This window comes from Equus asinus, chromosome 12 (assembly GCF_041296235.1).
Source record: "Equus asinus isolate D_3611 breed Donkey chromosome 12, EquAss-T2T_v2, whole genome shotgun sequence".
NCBI classification, from domain to species: Eukaryota; Metazoa; Chordata; class Mammalia; order Perissodactyla; family Equidae; genus Equus; species Equus asinus.
In genome coordinates this window covers 53,500,970-53,519,642 of record NC_091801.1, presented here as the reverse complement: position 1 = coordinate 53,519,642, position 18,673 = coordinate 53,500,970, and the positions used below count along the sequence as shown (strand labels likewise).

At 36.3% G+C, this 18,673-nt stretch overlaps 1 protein-coding gene across 6 annotated transcripts in view; it reads right to left on the bottom strand.

Moving 5' to 3' along the window:
• OXR1 (oxidation resistance 1) overlaps positions 1 to 18,673 on the bottom strand; it is a 458,899-nt gene that overhangs the window by 407,595 nt on the left and 32,631 nt on the right. For 2 of the 6 annotated variants that reach the window (XM_070481471.1, XM_070481472.1), the window contains exon 2: positions 12,687 to 12,791. The exons of the other annotated variants lie outside the window; for them this stretch is intronic. The gene's annotated coding sequence lies outside the window, so the exon portion shown is untranslated. The remainder of the gene's footprint in view (positions 1 to 12,686; positions 12,792 to 18,673) is intronic. 6 annotated transcript variants of the gene reach the window in all.

Below are 18,673 nucleotides of genomic sequence, written 5' to 3'. Positions count from 1 at the left end.
AGGATTCATTGGTTTGGAGTCTCTTTTCTCTTACAGATTAGACCTAGCAAGTGAGAGAGGAGGAAAAGAAAAGAGAAAAATGAGGAGAAGGGGAAGGAGAGGGAAGAGGAGGAAGATGAGGGGGAGGGGAGATAATTTCTGTGATATAATGACCTACACAATGGCTCCATGACTCTCATTCTCAGTAATATGGTGGACTAAATGAATGTAGATTCCCCAATTCCCGCTAGAAACACACAGAAGCAACTGATAAAACATAACAATAAATTATCTGAGCTTGGAAGAAAAAAGAAAAATCCCTAAATGCCAAAAATGAAGATAAAACAGAGAGAGTGGTAAACGCATAAGCCACAGCTGGGGAACTAGCACACAGGCAGAGTGTCTAGGATCTCAGCGACATGGATTCACATCCATAATGGGACAAGGGATATGGCAGGACGCTGGAATAGAGGCTCCTTCCTAAAGATAATATTCTCAGTGGTCTTACCCCTCAGTGGAAGGGGTACTAAGAGAACTCTATCCATCAGTCCATGGAAGCGACAAGAAGCTTGTTTCTGCCCAAAGTTCTAAATTGAGTAGAGGAGGAAGGAAGGTTTTATATGGAGGAGAACAGTCTTACTGATGAGAAACAGAAACCCCAGTTTGTCTACTTGAGGGTATGGAGACCAAATTACACCAACTGCAGAGTTCAGGAATCTTGAGGTTGAGAAATAAAGAAGCGGGGGATAGAAGATGATGGAAAACGGCTTTTTTAAAATATTCAAGTTTCTGACTTTCTCCAAATAAAACAGCTAAGTTTGCTCAGAAATAAAAATTTTACCTCAAAAGAGAAGAACATTTAGATGGCAACATAAACAGTAAAAATGTTATACAGAAGAAAGCCTAGAAATAATGATGACCCCGTGGAAAAGATTAAAATGGAGAATATGGAGGAAAAAAATTGAAAGTCTCTAGCTTAGCTTAAAATAAAATTTTGTAATCAGAAGCAAAAAATTAACTGGTAACTTTATTCTCTTCCTATCTTCATTGACTAGAGAATGAACCTGCTAGTCTTTCCAGAGGTAGAATTTAGTTAGAAAACAAGAACCCTTTTTTTTCAATGTATTTTCCTTCTTACTTTTTATCTTGTCTTATTAGAATTATGATGCAGGCAATGCTAGTATTGTAAGATCCATGTAAACACAAGAAAATTTATCTAACTAGTGTATCCCAACACTCATCCTTTATAATACTTTAGACCAACTGGGTACAATATCATTTGAGTTTTTCAGGTATTAAAAATCATTTTAATAAATAATCCATTTTCAAAACTGCTCAAGGAATTTTAAAAGCAATCTCTATTGATTAATAGAATTCGTTTGTAATCATAGATTTAAAATTCCAAAGGACCTTATTTTCCAATCCTCTCTTTAATAAGATGAAAACAGAGTCTAGAAAGTTGCATGCTCATGGTCAGTCACACACCTGATCAGGTGATCAGGCTGGGACTACCAATTATATCACAAGTAATTAAAGCACATTAAAAATGAGCAATTTGAAGGAACAATTTGCTTTGTGAGTACATTAAAACTTGAAAAAAATGGAATCACTACACTTAATTCCATCTATTTTGCTTATGTATCCTGTATCTCAGATTTCTCTTTTGTTATTGTTTTTGATTTTGCTTTTTAGCCACCCTCATTAATTGATTTACTTGAAAAAAATGCACTAAGTTCTTCCTGTATTCCTGGCTCCGTGCTGGGCACTGAGGAACCAAAAAAGAAGGAGGATAAATTTCTGTTGGTGCTTTGTGTTTTCTCTGGCCTAATACATACTTATTGGTTGTGATTTTGTCTACAATTACCAAATAACCATCTATCTTTGCTTCACTTTGAGTTTCTAAAAACTGGTTTCAACCAAATTTTGCTTCCTGGTTTATGTTATGCATATACCATATGCCAGGTTCTGGTCTAGGTGCCGGCGATACCCCTGTGAAGAAAATTAAACTCCTGGCCCTCGTGGAAGTTACATTCTAGATCAATGGTTCCCAAACCTGGCTTCAAATTGGTATCATCCAGAAAGCTTTAAAAAACTGATCCTGGTTACACCCACAGAGATTCCGATTTAATGGGTCTGGGGAGTGGCCTGGGCAGTAGGAGTTCTAAAAGCTTCTCAGGTGATTGTAATGTGCAGCTAAGGCTTGGGAACTCTGGTCTCGTATATCCATTTGCATGAATCTTTGATTTCAGTTTGACTTGATTCGTCAATGTCCATAAGCATGAGTATAAAACTTCTAAATTCTGTGAGTCCTTCTAGTGAATCATCGAGCCTGAGAGTGGTCTTGGGGGAGCCCCAATACCCCCCACAACCTTTAAGGCCATGGTCAACTCCTACTAACTCCAGCAAGCCTTTCCTCATCCAGTCCTCTTTGATTTACCTCTTCTTTGTCACTGAGTTGCACATCGTCTTATCCTTTCCTACGGTCCATTGATCTTTTCACTTATGAAAATCATACTGCCCCAATCAGACAACTACAGAACTCTCGTGAATATGGTATATCCAATGCTGTGCCCAATGAGACATTCAATAAAAATCTGTTATACTGAATTAAATTCAGATACTTATTGGCAACTTTAATATAATACTAATCAAGCACTTCCAGACTTTGCAGTTCAAACGAGATGGTTACAGTGGAGATATTTAATTCATTTGTAAGCTAAATTGAAAAACAAGTATCAAAAGCAAAGGTAGATTTTTTCCCCCCGCTAGCCAAGTGAATAACACACTACAGTCACTTATTAACAGGAGATGTTTGTTTTCTCTCCATACCATTTAATTGCTCATGCATGCAAGCAACTACTTTTATATACTGATCAAGTTTAATGGCAAGCTGGTAAAAAGAGACTGACTCAAGAGTCAAAAATATATCTTTATATGAAGCAAGCACTATTCTTCTAGTTCTTTGGAAAGGGCACTCAAGTATCTATGTCTTCATCTCAGCATTTACTATCCATTTAAATGTATCTCGGGTGCTTTTAGAATCATAAAAATATTAGGAACACATTTTTACTGCTGAAAAGGATCCTAGAGAGAATTTAGTCCACGGAGGAAATGGGAGCTCAAAGAAGTTAAGTGATTTGGTCAAAGACACACAATTCCACCAGGGAGCTGGTGCCAGAACTCAGATTTCCCAATTTCCATCTAGGTTCTAACTGCAGTAGCATATTGTATTTCTCAACTTGGGAGGCTCATATACAAATCCTATCCTCTTGAAATGGCACAAACATATATCAGAATTGTTTCTTTTGTATTTTTTGGAATACAAAAAATATCATGTTACTGGAAAATGCACAAGTAACTCCAGCAGTCAACAAAGTTCTTCCATATTTTTGACAGTAAAGTGCTCCCCAAGTTTTTCTGGAAGACCCAAGAGTATGCCCATCGCTTGGTTGGGTCAACTGTCTGGTTGCTACCATATAGTACCTGCATTTTTTTTCCTCTTCTGCGACAGCCCCCACTAGTGGCTAATGCCTTGTAAGATACTAGCACATGCTGGATACCATTCTCTAGAAAGAGAAAGAAAATATCACTGTACCCAAGGACAAACCCAGGATGCAGCACACTTATTGGTAATGATTTCTAAAGCTTTTTTCTTTCTTTTTTGTACAGAACCCTCTTTTCAACTAAAATACTCCATTGAAACTTAATATGCAAAACAAATGAAAGCAACACTGTTCTTCTTGGGGATGGGGATGGCAGAGCTAAAACTCAAGCATACTGGTTCTCAGCTGTTTGTTCTTTCCTCTGCATCATATACTGTCCTTTCATATAACAAGGTTTTGTTATTGCTCAGTTTTTACTTGAGTAATGAAGATAAATAAAGTTGTATAAAGAGGTGTTATGACAAATTTGTTTTCCAAGGAATAAGAGAGGGCCTTCTCAACAAGAAGTTAATATCAAGTTTTTCCAACATCAAACATAAGAGATATTTGGTAGATCCCAATTAAAGAGGTGTTTACTTCAAAACTGTAGTATAAATTGTCATTCTAGAAAATAGCCCCTTATCAGGAAGGCTAAAAGCAACTTCTGACATCAGTTAAAATGAACTTTTGGGTAGAATCTGGGGTCTGTGCCTTTGATTGGTGGGAAAGCCCCAAGGTGAAGGACAGCCTACACTTTCTCTTCTACCTCCTCACTCTTATTTCTCCCTGCTCTCCCTCCTAACATCCTTTCAAAACAGTCAAACACCACTTAGAAATTGGTGTAAAGGCTCTTCTTTGTATTTAGTAACATTTAGGGTTGTTGGTCCACTTGTGCCTTTCACCACCACCACTCCCAACTTCAACATCCACTTGCAACTTCTGGTTCTTACCTGTTCTTCCCACACCTTGAACAACATACTATTGCCAGTCACAAACCTTCTGTCAGAGGACCCTCCTCACTATAAAGAGTCCATTTCATTAACCATAGTAGGAAAATGAATATGCTAAAAAACAAACGATCAAATCATTATATTTTCTCTTTGAAACATGAATTGTCAACTCAAAACATTTAATATGGGAAAAATATATTTAAAGCCATTGGTCCTTCTATCAACAAATGAAATTTTTCACAAAGGTCTGTTCTGTAAGTTGTGATTCCAAAGGGCATTTTACCTAAAAGTGATTATTTTAACACATAATTTGTAGAGATAAAATGAATCCTAGATTTGAAAAAGTTTTATTCTTGTCACATGAAGTACTATAGATTTGTCTTACTAAGTCTTATGGATATTAATCAACACTTGCAGCTGTCCAAAGCTGTAAACAAGTAAAAACTGTTGTAAAGAATGATAAGAAAGAGTCAAAAGAGAGAGAGAGGGAGAATGAGAATTACAGAGTGATTTCATACTTATGATCAAGAAATTACTTGTGGAAAGGAGTATATACTCAGTAAATTCTTAGCTGATAAAATACTACCTATTTCACCCTAAATCCTAAGTGGAAGGGCATATTCAATTAGCACCATTGTAGACAAGGCAGTGGAATTACAGGGCAGGCTAAATTGTTAAATATAAGTTTTCTTAACCATTCTCACTCCTCCCCTCCTGAGGAGGATTTTTGCTACCTTGTCTTTGTGGGCTAATCAGAGGTAAGGGGTACAACCAAATACTTGGAGAAACGTAAATCTACAACCAGGAGATCCCGAAGGCAAGAGTGGGCAATAAGAGAGAGATGAAAATGTCTGTGGGGACTGTGGGGGAAAGAAAATGGGGTACAGTGAAGAGGAGAGCCCCAGAACATTATGAGGAGAGATTTGAGCACCAAAGTACAACTTCAGAGACAGGATTTCCGTGATGTGTGACGTGACTGCCTCAGTATATTTAAATAACAGCTCCTATTGCTCCAACACCTGCAGCCTGAGAGACTGAACAGAGCTATCTCCTGAAAAGAGGTATGGATTTACAGAGTGTAACTTCACTCAACTTCTCAGCCTCACTCCGGACCACAAAAAGATACTTCAAACTGCCCCCAACTTGGAAATAGAGAAAAGAACCTTCACCAACCAGAAGACCAACCCCCTCCCACTATTAAACTTCAACTAGGACACGAATACAGCTGATCAGCAACTATTCCCAATTAAAAAGTTTTGTTGATTTTTAATTTGTGCTAACCAGCCAATTCACAGAAGTGCCCAGAATATAAAAAAACAAAGGATCCTTTTTATTCCTCATGCCTGAGGCTACTGAGGAGCCCATTTATCTTCAGGGAGTTATTCTCTCAAATATTCCTCAGAATGCCGCCTAAGGGGAAATGACTACAGCTGCTTCTTAATGCAATTTTTGTCAGGAAGATAAGTTTCCTCATTGAAAGGGTAAATGGAAGAAGAAAACGCTTCTGCAAACTGTCATATTTCGCAAGAAAAAGCCCTTTTAAAATTCCCTGGGAGCTTGATTTTCTCTTACAGACCAAAAGAGCTTGAATTGCCCTACTTCAAGAAGGAAGAGATGGGCCTCGTCTCTTCAGTCCAAACATAGACAAAAAGTTTAATTCTCTGAATGGCTACTCCTTGTCTATTAAATTCATTTCCTTCTGGACATAAAGTTGGCCAATCACCAGTCTGAAAATGTGCTGCCTCTAGTGGAATGTGATTTTCTTTAGTCAAAGGAAAGTCACTTTTCAGCTTGTGCCTCTGGCTCCTTAGTGAAGGGGTAGTTAGCCTGTTTCTTCATCTTCTTCTCTGGCTCCACTTCAATGCCATCAGCTCTACTGAAGGCTTTTGGAATAGACACCAACGCTAAATTACTTCTGCTGGAAAATCTTATGAAAATAAGAGCCTGTAAAGCAACCCATTTAAAGAAAACTGTATGATATATTTTAGATAGTTAAATTAATTTTGTAAGGAATCTTTAGATAGCCCACAAGTTGGGATCAAAGCTATGGTAAAACACGGGAGCAATATAAATTACCTTGGGAATATACAGGCAACTAGAAATTTCAACTATTCAAACAGTCCATTCACTGAAACATTAAGATTAATATACTCATATGAAAGGGAAGCCATTTTTAATATTTTCTCCTTCCTTTATTAAAATGGCTGTTGACAACTCTAGATAGATATATGACTCAATTCATTTATTTACCTCTTTCACTGTGCCTGGCTATGGTGATGAAAATGTAAGCAAAATATTATACCTGCTCTCCAAAAGACTAAGAAACTAGCAGAAAAGCAAGCATCCTAAAATAATAGTGTAACTTACACCATACATGTGATATGAGTAAAGGAATGAAGGAATGCAGAGAGGAAGTAAGGAATTTGGCCAGGAGACAGAAGAAAAAAGGATGCAAGAATCCTTCACTGGAAGGGAAATTAGAACTAAGCTTCAAGAAAAATAGGAGTTTGCTAGGCAGGAAAGTGATGAGAGGGGCCTTCCAAAGACACTGAAATTCTAAAACACACTAGAGGAAAGGCAAAGAGCTTAGCGAGCATAGGAAGCAGGGTGAAGGGTGGGAGAAAAGGCTAACAAAATAGTTTTTTGTAAGACTTGACTACCATACAAAAAATTAGGACTTTCTTAGCGGCTCTGAGGAGCTGTCAAAGATTTCTGAGCAACAGAACATTTCTTAATGTTTATTGAAACAAAACTATTGGCCAGAAAGATTATTCTGACTTTGTCATTTGGTTAAACCAAACTTGAAACAAATGATAATTGCAATAAACAGCATACAGCATAGCTTTCAAAACACACATTTTCTTACAGTTAGATTTTAATCAGTTCTGGGGTGGGGACAGAGGAGAAATCCTAAACAATTACTCTAGACTTTTCATTTTGTGAGTACGTTTACACTGAGATAGCAAAGCAATTGATATTTTTTACATTTATCAGTTTTATTACCATAATTCTCAAGGCTGGATTTCTGTTAAGATGCCTACGTGTATAATAAGCATCACATATGCCCAGTATTTACAAAATGTATCGAAGAGGGACTGGAGTTTAATAATGTAACCACTATTAATTGTCAGGGTTGTTTGGAATATATTAATTTTAACTGTTCGCATTTAATACTATTCTTTACAAAACAGGTTTATTTCCTTAGTCTTTCCTTTGCTAATCTTTCCTTTGTGTCCTCTTTTATGGGCGGAAGGAAGATTAGAATCTTGATGTACTTTATGGCTGAATGCAAAAAAAGTTTTTTCTAAGTTTTAATTTTTAGAAGAACAATAAAAATTCTCCAACTCCTTTTTTTGGAATTTAGAAGAGAAGAGAAAAGAGAGAGAAAGAATAAGAGAGAGTTCTCCTACATAAAGATATTCTGAGGCATCCTGCTGTGTCAGTTAGATCCTACAGCTACTCAAAATAGGAAATAATCCGGCAGCACTGTGCTATGTAATGGAGAGGAGCTCTCATTTTTTTTGTCTGCCTTGCTCCAAAGGTGTCCTAGCTAGAAAGTCATCTGGGGGCATGAGCTGAAGGAAAACACACATTAAGTTTAAACTTTATGCAAAATGCATTAGCATGATCAGTATTTAAAATTAGACCCACTTAGAATGTTCACTTGCACAGAAATTTCTTTACACATACACACACACACACACATATATAAAATCAGTCATGTTTACTCAAACTTTAATATAAAAAATATTAAGGTACGTTGAAAGCCTAGTCATAAAATTGCAGTTAAAAATATTACTGTGTCTTTTCAAAGAAAAAATAAATACATCAAGCCACCAGCCTTTCTTAGCCTGTTTTAATTGGTTTTTTTTCTTCTTCTTCTTCTTCACCCCAAAGCCCCCTAGTACACCGTTGTATATTATAGGTACAAGTCCTTTTAGTTGTGGCATGTGGGATGTCACCTCAACATGACCTGACGAGTGGTGCCACATCCGCACTCAGGATCTGAACTGGCGGAACCCTGGGCTGCCGAAGTGGAGCGTGCAAACTTAACCACTCGGCCACAGGGCCGGCCCCTTTACTTAAGTTTTGAAGGGAGAAGTTCAACATTGAATCTTTACAGCGATCCAAATAAAATAAAGAAACAAGGATGTGATTTTATATGGTAGGTTCATTTATCTTCCTTTGTAAAAACAAAAAATCACTGTAATTGGTTATAACCCTCAAAGACCAAGAGATGTAAGAAGATGGCAGATAAATGCAAAATGTAATGAGGCAGGACTGTCCAAAAGCCCCTGCATGTCTTCCGTCTAGATTCTTTTCAATAAAGACGGATTACAGCCTTCAAGGCAGAATGTATGTCATTATTCTTCAGATAGCCCATCCTGGGAGGCTAAGCTCCTCCCTGGCTATTTTTATTAGCCTGTGTTTGTCTATACCTGACACAGAGAAAAAGCAGCTTTGAATCATATATTTTATAAATGTGCCTTAAATAACCAAAGCAACAGAAAGGCTTGCATTAGGACGCAATCATCTGCTACAAGTGCCTATGTTTCTCCAACGGTCAGATTTTCCTTTGCACACTCTGACGCCAGGGTTGAGCCACTTCAGTGATAGGACTGTACTGCGGATTTACTGCAGCTTTTTATTTGACAAAAATTATTATAAAAATCGCACAAACCATTCAAGACCAACTGCCTCTATAAATGATCTGTTCTACTGATTATCTGTTCCTAGAGGCCTCTGAGAAACACATTTCTTCTTTAGTTCACATCAAAGTTTAAAAATAATACACATGCCAAAAAAAGGTTTTTCCAATCTACTCTACGTGCTTCTTGTTTGCAATTTGGCTACTTTGGTTTTATTCTTTGTGGAATTAAGGGCTAGTGTTAAATAAAAGTAGGGATAACCTTTTCTGACAAATGGAATCAGAAGTCTTCTCTCTACCCATTGATATGCTGGCTTTGGGGCTTCAGTTTCCTTTCAATGATATGGAGAAATAACAGTTGCATACATGATAGATTACAACACTTTTGCTACGTTACTCACTAGGTTTTCTACTGTATTTCTTTGATCCTAAGGTGCCATTGATTATAAATCACACTAGTGAATTAATAACAGCCTCTCTGAACATTTCTGAAATGTTAAATGACTAAAAACATGAGTCTCACAGGCAAAAAAAAAAAAAAAAAAAGAGGACTTTTTAAGGCAATTTTCAGCCGGGCATTAAAGATCTTTGACTATAAATTAGTTCATCAGGAGGATGCCATCCAGTTGTAGAAGGTTCCAGATATTTTATCTTGTCTTTAAAAAAATATATTAAGTAAGTTTCTCTCAATAACAAATAAAATTTTTAAATATTACTAAGGTAGGGGAATGGGCAAGAAAAATACCATTTATATGCTATTATTTGCCCTGAGCTATGTGCTTTATATAAGTTTTGTATTTAAGATTTACAACAACTTTATGAAATACATACTACTTTATCCATTTTATACTAAAGGAAACTTGGGCTCCAAAACGGTTTAAAAAAAAAAAACCAACTAGACCAAAATAGGATATCTAGTAAGTGGCAGAATGGTGATTCAAAAAGTCTGAGACCCTCTCCATTTTAATGTCTCTCCAAGAAATGCCAACTTGCCAAGTTTGCAAAACACAAACAAAATCTCTGCTAAAACATACTTGCATATGTTTAAAACAATTTGCTTAGGAATATATCTCATCTCAACTTAATTCATCTCAACTTAATTCTTTAGGGATATTTATTCTTTCATCACTAACACTAAAGACAATGTCATCTCTTGAGATAATTCTGACTATATTGTTACATAATTAACATCATCTTTTAAAAATTTCAATTAAAATCCCATTATTTTCACGTAAATCAGGATACTCTTTCATTAAAGAGATTTAACAACTGATTACTAGTGTTCCACCCCTGGCTATATTTGCCAAGAAATGGTTAGGAGCTTGTGTGAAGCCAGCCCAGGTTTGAGGCCCTGCTTCACCATGTTACTAGCCATAGGACCCCAGACCACTTACTGAGCTTCTTTAAGCCACACTATCATCATGATTTCCTAGTTCATGTTCCTTAAGCTCTTAGCTCACTGCTTAGAACAGAGTAAGCCCAGTTGATTTGTTCTATATATATTCAAATGTTACTAAGGTATATAGCCTATAAAAGAGAATTCAAAATCTCAGCACATTTAACTTTAGCTTAGGCAGTGAGGAAACTGCACTCAGTGTCTTATATATAGAAGTAATTAAACCTAATTTAAGACTCAGGCATATTATATTCAGCTCCATCACTAATTAACATATCAAATATTGCCTTCCCTATAGAATTGGAGCATGGTGGTCCATAATATGCACCTTTTAGAGGTCACACTTTGATCAAAACATCAAGAACCAAGGTGAACTTCAGTTTGCAATGAATGAGAAATACCTATAAAGGTGTTTCCCTGAATTTGCTCCATAGACATTGGCCATACAACATACTCCTAGGGGAAAAAGAGCTCCCTGCAATTTTGGATTCCTATAAAATATCCCCTTTTGGTGATACACAATGATCAAGAGCTCTGTGACCACCAGCAGTATCAAGAAGCCTGTTTAACTTTGTTTACAGATTTATAATTTCCTGAAATTATATGACCGCAGAATTTTTTTCCTCCACATAACACTTATTAAAACAAGTTCTATGGAAACATAGTCCAGGATTCAATAGCCCTCTCAAATCCCTACTGGAAAGTTGACAAAAAAAACTCTTCTGTAAGCTCTAGTAAAAGTAATGGTATTATAGATCTCCTCTTCAGTTTTCAGGAAAGTTCTGCTGCAGAGGCATGGGGGTACATGTTACAATTTCAGCTAATTTAGAGTCAAGGGCTACAGGATGAGAACAGCATATGGCAATGAGTCTTACACTTCCTACCTACGTGAACTGTTTTAGTTCCATAAAAAGCTTTATGGGTTTTTTTGGCAATGGATTCCTGCCACCGAAATAATATATCTTTAGGTTATAATATGTCTGAAAGAATTCATTTTGTTCTAGCAAGAGGGAGAAAAAACTACATCGGACTAGGGATGCTTCCTCATCACAAAACAGCAACATGTATCTTGCAATTGATAGCTGTGATTGTTACAAGAAAAAAAAAAGATTCTTCTACAGTAAAACATAGTGTCAGCCTACTGGTCACCAATTTAGGAAAAACTCATTAAATTCAAAACACCCAGATGAAAAGCAAACGAGCATGGAAAATAGTGTGCCTCATTTGCATGTTTCTAAAATCTATTGCAAGATAGAATATGCTGTACCCTAATTACATTGGTTTTCAGTGGATTTAAAATTAAAATGACAACTTTCTCAAAAAAAAGTATGTACTTTGAGAATTTAAGAACTCACAAAACCTAACCAAAAAAAGCCAAACAATTGATTAAAAATGGGCAGAGGATCTGAATAGACATTTTTCCAAAGAACACATACAGACGGCCAATAGACACATGAAAAGATATTCAAAATCACTAATGATTAGGTAAATGCAAATCAAAACCACAATGAGATATCACCTCATACCTGTCAAAATGGCTATTCCAAGAAATAACAAGTGTTGGAGGGGATTTGAAGAAAAGTGAACCCTGGTGCACTGCTGGTGGGAATGTAAATTGGTACAGCCACTAAGGAAAACAGTATAGAGATTCCTCAAAAAATTGACAATAGAATTACCTTATGATCCAGCTATTCCACTTTTGGGTATTTATCTGAAGAATATGAAAACACTAATTTGAAAAGATAAAAGCATGCTTATGTTCATTGCAGCATTATTTATAACAGCCAAGATATGGAAACAACGTAGTCCAATGACAGATGAATGAATAAACAAGATGTGGTATATATATATATATATATATATACATATATATATACACAAACACAAAATAGAATACCATCCAGTCATAAAAAAAAAAAAGATAAAATCTTGCCATTTGCAACAACATGGACCTGGACAGTATTATGCTAAGTGAAATAAGTCAGACAAAGAAAGACAAATACCATATGATTTCACCAATATGGAGAATATAAAAAAAGTGAACAAACAAAGCAAAAATAAATTCACAGATACAGACAGCAGATTGGTGGCTACCAGAGGGGAAAGAGATTGGGGAGTGGGCAAAATGAGTGAAGGGGGTCACTGTATGGTGATAGATGGAAACTAGACTTTCGGTGGTAAGCATGCTGTAGTGTATACAGATGTCAAATTATAAAATTCTATACCTGAAACTTATATAATGTTACAAACCAATGTTGCCTTAATTAAAAAAAAAAGTTCCAAGAATGAACCTGTGGCTCTAACAGCATGATGGAAGAGAACAGTAAATCTTCACCAAGCTTCCAGGCAGTCATGACAATAGCAACTATTTCTCAAGGAGGCCAAATTCCATCATCCTGAAATGACATTTGACACAGCATTATGACTACATGAAGCATTAGGATAAAAAATATAAATGCATACTAAAAAAAAATCAAGATTCTCTATAGCTTCCTGAAATTTCACTTTGCTTAGTGGTCTCTGATGTTCTTTATGATCACATGTTTCTAATGACCACTTTTCTAAATAAGAAAATACCTCCAAAATACATTCTATGCAATTCAAACCATTGGTTCTCCCAAACAGAAGTTTCTATTTTGGGGTCACCTGATTATCTGGTCTACCCAGATGAAACACCAGACATATACACAATGTAGATACCCTTTGTTAACATCTGAAGGGCTAATTTTAAGTTCAACTCATTTATAGAATCCTCATTAGCTGACAACAGAATTCATATTATATAACAAAGTATATAGGTCGCTAGGTTAATCTAAGCTTTATACATAAGTAGCTTTCAAGGAACTAATATTTTTTTATTTTGATTCTTCACAAGTAACACCATAAGATTTAGTTCATCTAAGTACACCAATCTGAGTTACTCAAGCTTAAGAGTACTACAGACTGAATGTCTGTGTCCCCCCAAAATTCATATGTTGAAATCTAATTCCCAACGTGATGGTATTTGGAGGTGGGGCCTTTGCGAAATGATTAGATCATGAGGGCTCTTATAAAAAATATTCCATTACTGCTTTCATAAAAGGGACTCAATCAAGTTCCCGTGCCCCTTCTGTCATGTGAGGCGACAGCAAGAAGATGGCCATCTATGCAAGAGGCGGTCCCTCCCCAGACCCTGAATCTGCTAGTGCCTTGATCTTAGACTTCCTAGCCTCCAGAACTGTAAGAAATACATTATTGTTGTTTACAAGACACCAAATTTACTGTATTCTGTTATAGCAGCCATGACAGATGAAAAGAGGGTAACCTAGTAAGTGAGGGAGCCTGGATAAATATCCAGTGTAGTAGCCAACTTCCAGTATGATCCACAGTGATTCTTGCCTCCTGGAATTCATATCCCTGTGCATCCTCTCCCATGATGAATACAGCTGGCTGATATCTCTAAATAATAGAATGCTGTGGAAATGAAGGCATATGGTATCTGAGGCTAGGTCATAGATGACATTGTGGTTTCTGCCTTGTTTTCTTGGCTTGCTTAATCTGGCAGAAGCCAGGCACTATGTCGCGATGACACTCAAGCATGGAGAGGGCCAGATGAAGAACTAAGCTCTCTTGCCAACAACCAGCACCATGTGAATGACATATCTTGGAAGCCACCCCAAGTCAAGCCTTCAGATGACTGCAGCCCTGTCTGGCAAACTGATTTAATCTTGTGAGAAACTTCCAGTCATGGAATCCAGCTAAGCTGCTTGAAAAGCCTTGACCCACAGAAACTGTGTGAGATGATAAATGTTTATTGTATCTTTAAGCCATTAAATTGTGAGGTAATTTGCTGCACAGTAATGGATATGTATACCCAACATCTTTAATCCACAGTGTTTTATAGCTCTTGACTTGTTATAATATGTCTGCTCTGTAAGTAAGATATATGCTTTAGTGTTAGGCATTAAGTGAGTACAGACTTTCAAGGAAGGTGGCATCTCTCTCAAATGTCAAGGGTTCATTGTATAGTGAATTATAAAAAGGACAGAAATGTAAGCTCCACGAGGGCATAGACTGCATCTTTTATTTTCTACTGTATCCCCAATGCCTAGAACAGTGCCTGGATCAAATTTAGGTTCTTAATAAGTACTAGGCGAATGAACACATGCAGGGTTGAGAGGACATCTCCCATGTAACTCTCATTAAGCACAAACACTCTGCTTTAGAATGCTTTCTGTTATTACAGGAAGGAACACTAGATGGGAAAAAGAATATTTGCTCTGCCAGGTCTGCTCAGAAAACATATCCTCCACGACTCCAAATGTTCTTCTACGCCTGCTCTCTACTTCTCACTATAAATGATCCTCCACTGAAATTGAAGCTGGCCCTAAGCTGAGCTAAGATTGAGTTTGGCTGTTTATCCTAATGCACTCAGGGTAGAGTTTGCTAATGATTTACTACTGCACGGGAAGTAAAAGAAGTTAGAGAAGGAGATATATACTCAAGATAGACTTAGATCAAGAATATATTGAAATCATATGAAACTCAGTATTTTATTTTATTTTATTTTATTTTACCTTATTTGAGGAAGATTAGCCCTGAGCTAACATCTGTCGCCAATCCTCCTCTTTTTGCTGAGGAAGACTGGCCCTGAGCTAACATCAATGCCCACCTTCCTCTGTTTTATATGTGGGACACCTGCCACAGCATGGCTTGATGAGCAGTATGCAGGTCTGCACCGGGATCCGAACCGGTGAACCCGAGGCCACTGAAGTGGAGTGTGCAAACTTAACTGCTACAACACTGGGCTGGCCCCTGAAACTCAGTATTTTAAACTTCTTAAGATCTATAAAACTCCCCGTTAAACAAGTTAGCCTCTGTTCCCTCCGATAACTACACAAAAGTAATAATAAAGAAGCACAATAAGAATAGGAAGGGAAACAATAGCAGAGAGAAGAGTCGGGGAGGGAGAGATAGAGTGTGAATTACAAATGCTAGAAAATAGAAGAGTGAAGGATAATTGACTTAGAGCAGAGAGAGCTGAGAGTTCAAAGCCAAGAAGAGGTAGGGGAGGACTAACAGCCAAGAAACAAGCAAATTCATTTGCTAGAAATCAGAAAAAGGTACGAATAGGGGGCATCTTGAACTTCTGAAGGCAATGGCAAGGGTAGGGCCAAAAAGGATGGTTGGTTGAAAATCTAAGAAGTATATCGGCCCTTAGATATAATCCTCTACCCTGAGCAACTAGATGATTCTACCTCCTCAACCCAGGCAAAGAGAATGGCTTTTCAGTCTCCCAAAAAGTTGAATCACAGTATAAAAGACCCCAGGGAGAGGCAAGAGACTGGGTGTCATAAAGATAACAGGGAAGAGGCCGGCCCCGTGGCCTGCTGGTTAAGTTCAGTGCACTCTGCTTTGGCGGCCCACATTCGTTTCTGGGCATGGACGTACACCACTTGTCAGTGGCCATACTGTGGCAGCATCCCACATAGAAAATAGAGAAAGACTGGCACAGATGTCAGCTCAGGGCAAATCTTCCTCAAGCAAACAGAGGAAGACTGGCAACAGATATTAGCTCAGGGTGAATCTTCCTCAGCAATAAATAAAGAACACAGGGAATAAGTAAATGTCTAGTGAATGCCTGTATACTAAAAAGTAATCCCCCTCCACCACACACTCCAACTACCCTGCCCTACTTAGTTCTAAGAACGCTTGTAGCCTAGTAGGAAGTTCAGAATATTCCTCTCTGAGCAAACTAACAAGCACAAGATCAACTACTTATAGTTACTGGAAGTTTGGTATATAAACTATAGATATAGATATAGATATACAATTAAGTAAATATACCAAATAAAATTCTAATTTTAATGAATAAATGACAATACAGTGCAGCTTGCCAATCAACAAGTTCTACCCACTAATACCAAGTAGACACTGGCTTTTAAATGCCTCATTTGCAGATAGGAATGGACAATCAAGACACAGACCAAAGAAACAAGAAAAAAGGGAAAAATGCAGAGAACAGAGGAAAACTTTAGAAAACTATAGTCAAAAAGAGAAGATGTGCAAGCACGAAACAAGAACAGGATATGATAAAAAAATGATTGTGAGAATTAAAAATAAGAGCAGAAATAATACAGCCAAAAAGGAGATGGAAGATAAAGTTGAAGAAATCTGACTCACAAAGTAAAACAAGAGTGAGAAAAAGATAGAAATTAGAGAGAAATGATAAGAAAATTAGAGGACCCACTAAGCTGGTCTGATACCCACATTACAGGAGCTCCAGAAATGCAAAACAGAAACCCAAGAGAATCACCAAAGAAAATGTTTCAGAAAGTACATCAGACCTGAAGTACATAAGTTACCAGATAGAAAAGGTCTACTAAGTATTTCATATAATGGATAAAAACTGATCCAACCTAAGACATATCAATGTAAAATTTTCAGAACACTGAGAACAAAGAACAACCCTTAAAAGCTTTAATCAATGAAAAAAAAAAAAAGCAAGACAAAACCAAAATATTAGGTAGCAAAATAGCATCATACTTCTCAACAACAACTTGAGCGCTAAAAGAAAGTGGAAAAATGTCTTTAAAATTTGAGGTAACAAATATTTCTAACCTATATTTCTATACCCAAATGATCAATCAAATTCGAAATTAGAATAAAGGCATTTTCAGACCATGTAATATCTCAACAATGTACTTCTAATTATATAATCTTTCTCTGGAAGTCTTAAGAGGATATGCCTGCCTAAAATGAGAGAGGAAGCTAAGAAAGGGAAGACATGAGATTAGAGGGGAGGAAGTCCAAGACCAGAGAGAAGCAAAGGGAGTTTTCAGGATGACAGTGAAGGGAAAGTACGCATGACAGATGTGCGGCAGAATTCAGAGCAACTAATCCAGATGGGAACAAGAGGATAAAGAGCGACAACGCAGCTATCTGAGGAATATCTACAAGAAAACGCAAATATAAACAAAAACATGATAGAATACCTGATTTTCTATGAAGTTATTGAGAAGAAATTCACATTTCTGATGGAGAGTTTAGAGTAAATGAAAAACAAAAAAAAGGACAGAGAAAGTGCATCAATTATTAACTCCAGGAAAAGCAAAACATTGTTAAAGAAGAGAAATGTAATCAACAATGAATAACATTATCATAGTCATAATTTTAGCACTAAAAATTGATTTAACTGAAAATTGGTATAACTAATTGAAAAGATGTAGGAAAAGATATTTTAAAATTTCTTCCCATCTTTCAAAGTAGGAAATCAGAGACATTATGCAAAATAGAAACATGAAGAAAGGAAGGTATTTAGAAACACAGAGGTAAATCTGAGAAAAAAGCAGCTAAAATGTTGAAAGTGGTTCCCCTAAAGAATAAGAATAGCGAGTTGAGGAGAAAAGGAACAGGGTACTGCTATATTTTGTGAGAAACTTTGTAAAACTACTGACCTTTAAACTAGATATATATATTAATTTCATAAAAAAATAAAATTTAGATTTAAAAGAACAAAGCTAACTGACTTTCCCAAAGAGTACTAAAAATTTTATACTTAATAAAACATGAGAACAATTCCTCCACACGTGAATACAATGGGAGGAAAAAATTGCATCTCCCAAAGGAAAAAATGTTTACCTCTATAAGAACAAGAAACTTTCTCATTTCCTCATTGTTCCTCAGACAGAAAAGTTTTCAATAACTAACTTTTTATATTAATATAGTCCAGATAGTTTCAAATACTGACTAATATAAAAGCTAAACAAATGAGACTTGTATCAGATCCATTAAGAAAGGATATGATCATCTCACGTATCCTAGAGTATATTTCTGCCTCTTCATTGTTATGTAAACATGTCTACACACATATATGTCTACATGCATGTCTGCATACATATCTACATTCACACACACATATATATAAAATATTTAAAATTTGGATGAAGTATCTAGAAAGATAATTTTGCTATGATTTGATAGAATTGATTTTATTTTTCTGAAAACGTTTTACTCAAGATAGGAATTTTAACTTAACCTATAGATCTGTAAGTTATAGATAATTAATGAGTATTATTTTGAATAAGATCATTTTTATGAGAATTATTTTGCATAAGGAACACAAATATTTCAGTGAATATGTAGATTTTGGAAAAGTATACTTATCCTAAATTTTGAAGTTTTTAGTTTTGGAGGTTACACATCATTTGTTTTCCAATTAAGTACATTGACTTTCCAATGATAGACCCAATAAGTTTTTAAAAAGAATATATTAGAGACAAATTAAGTATTTCATGAG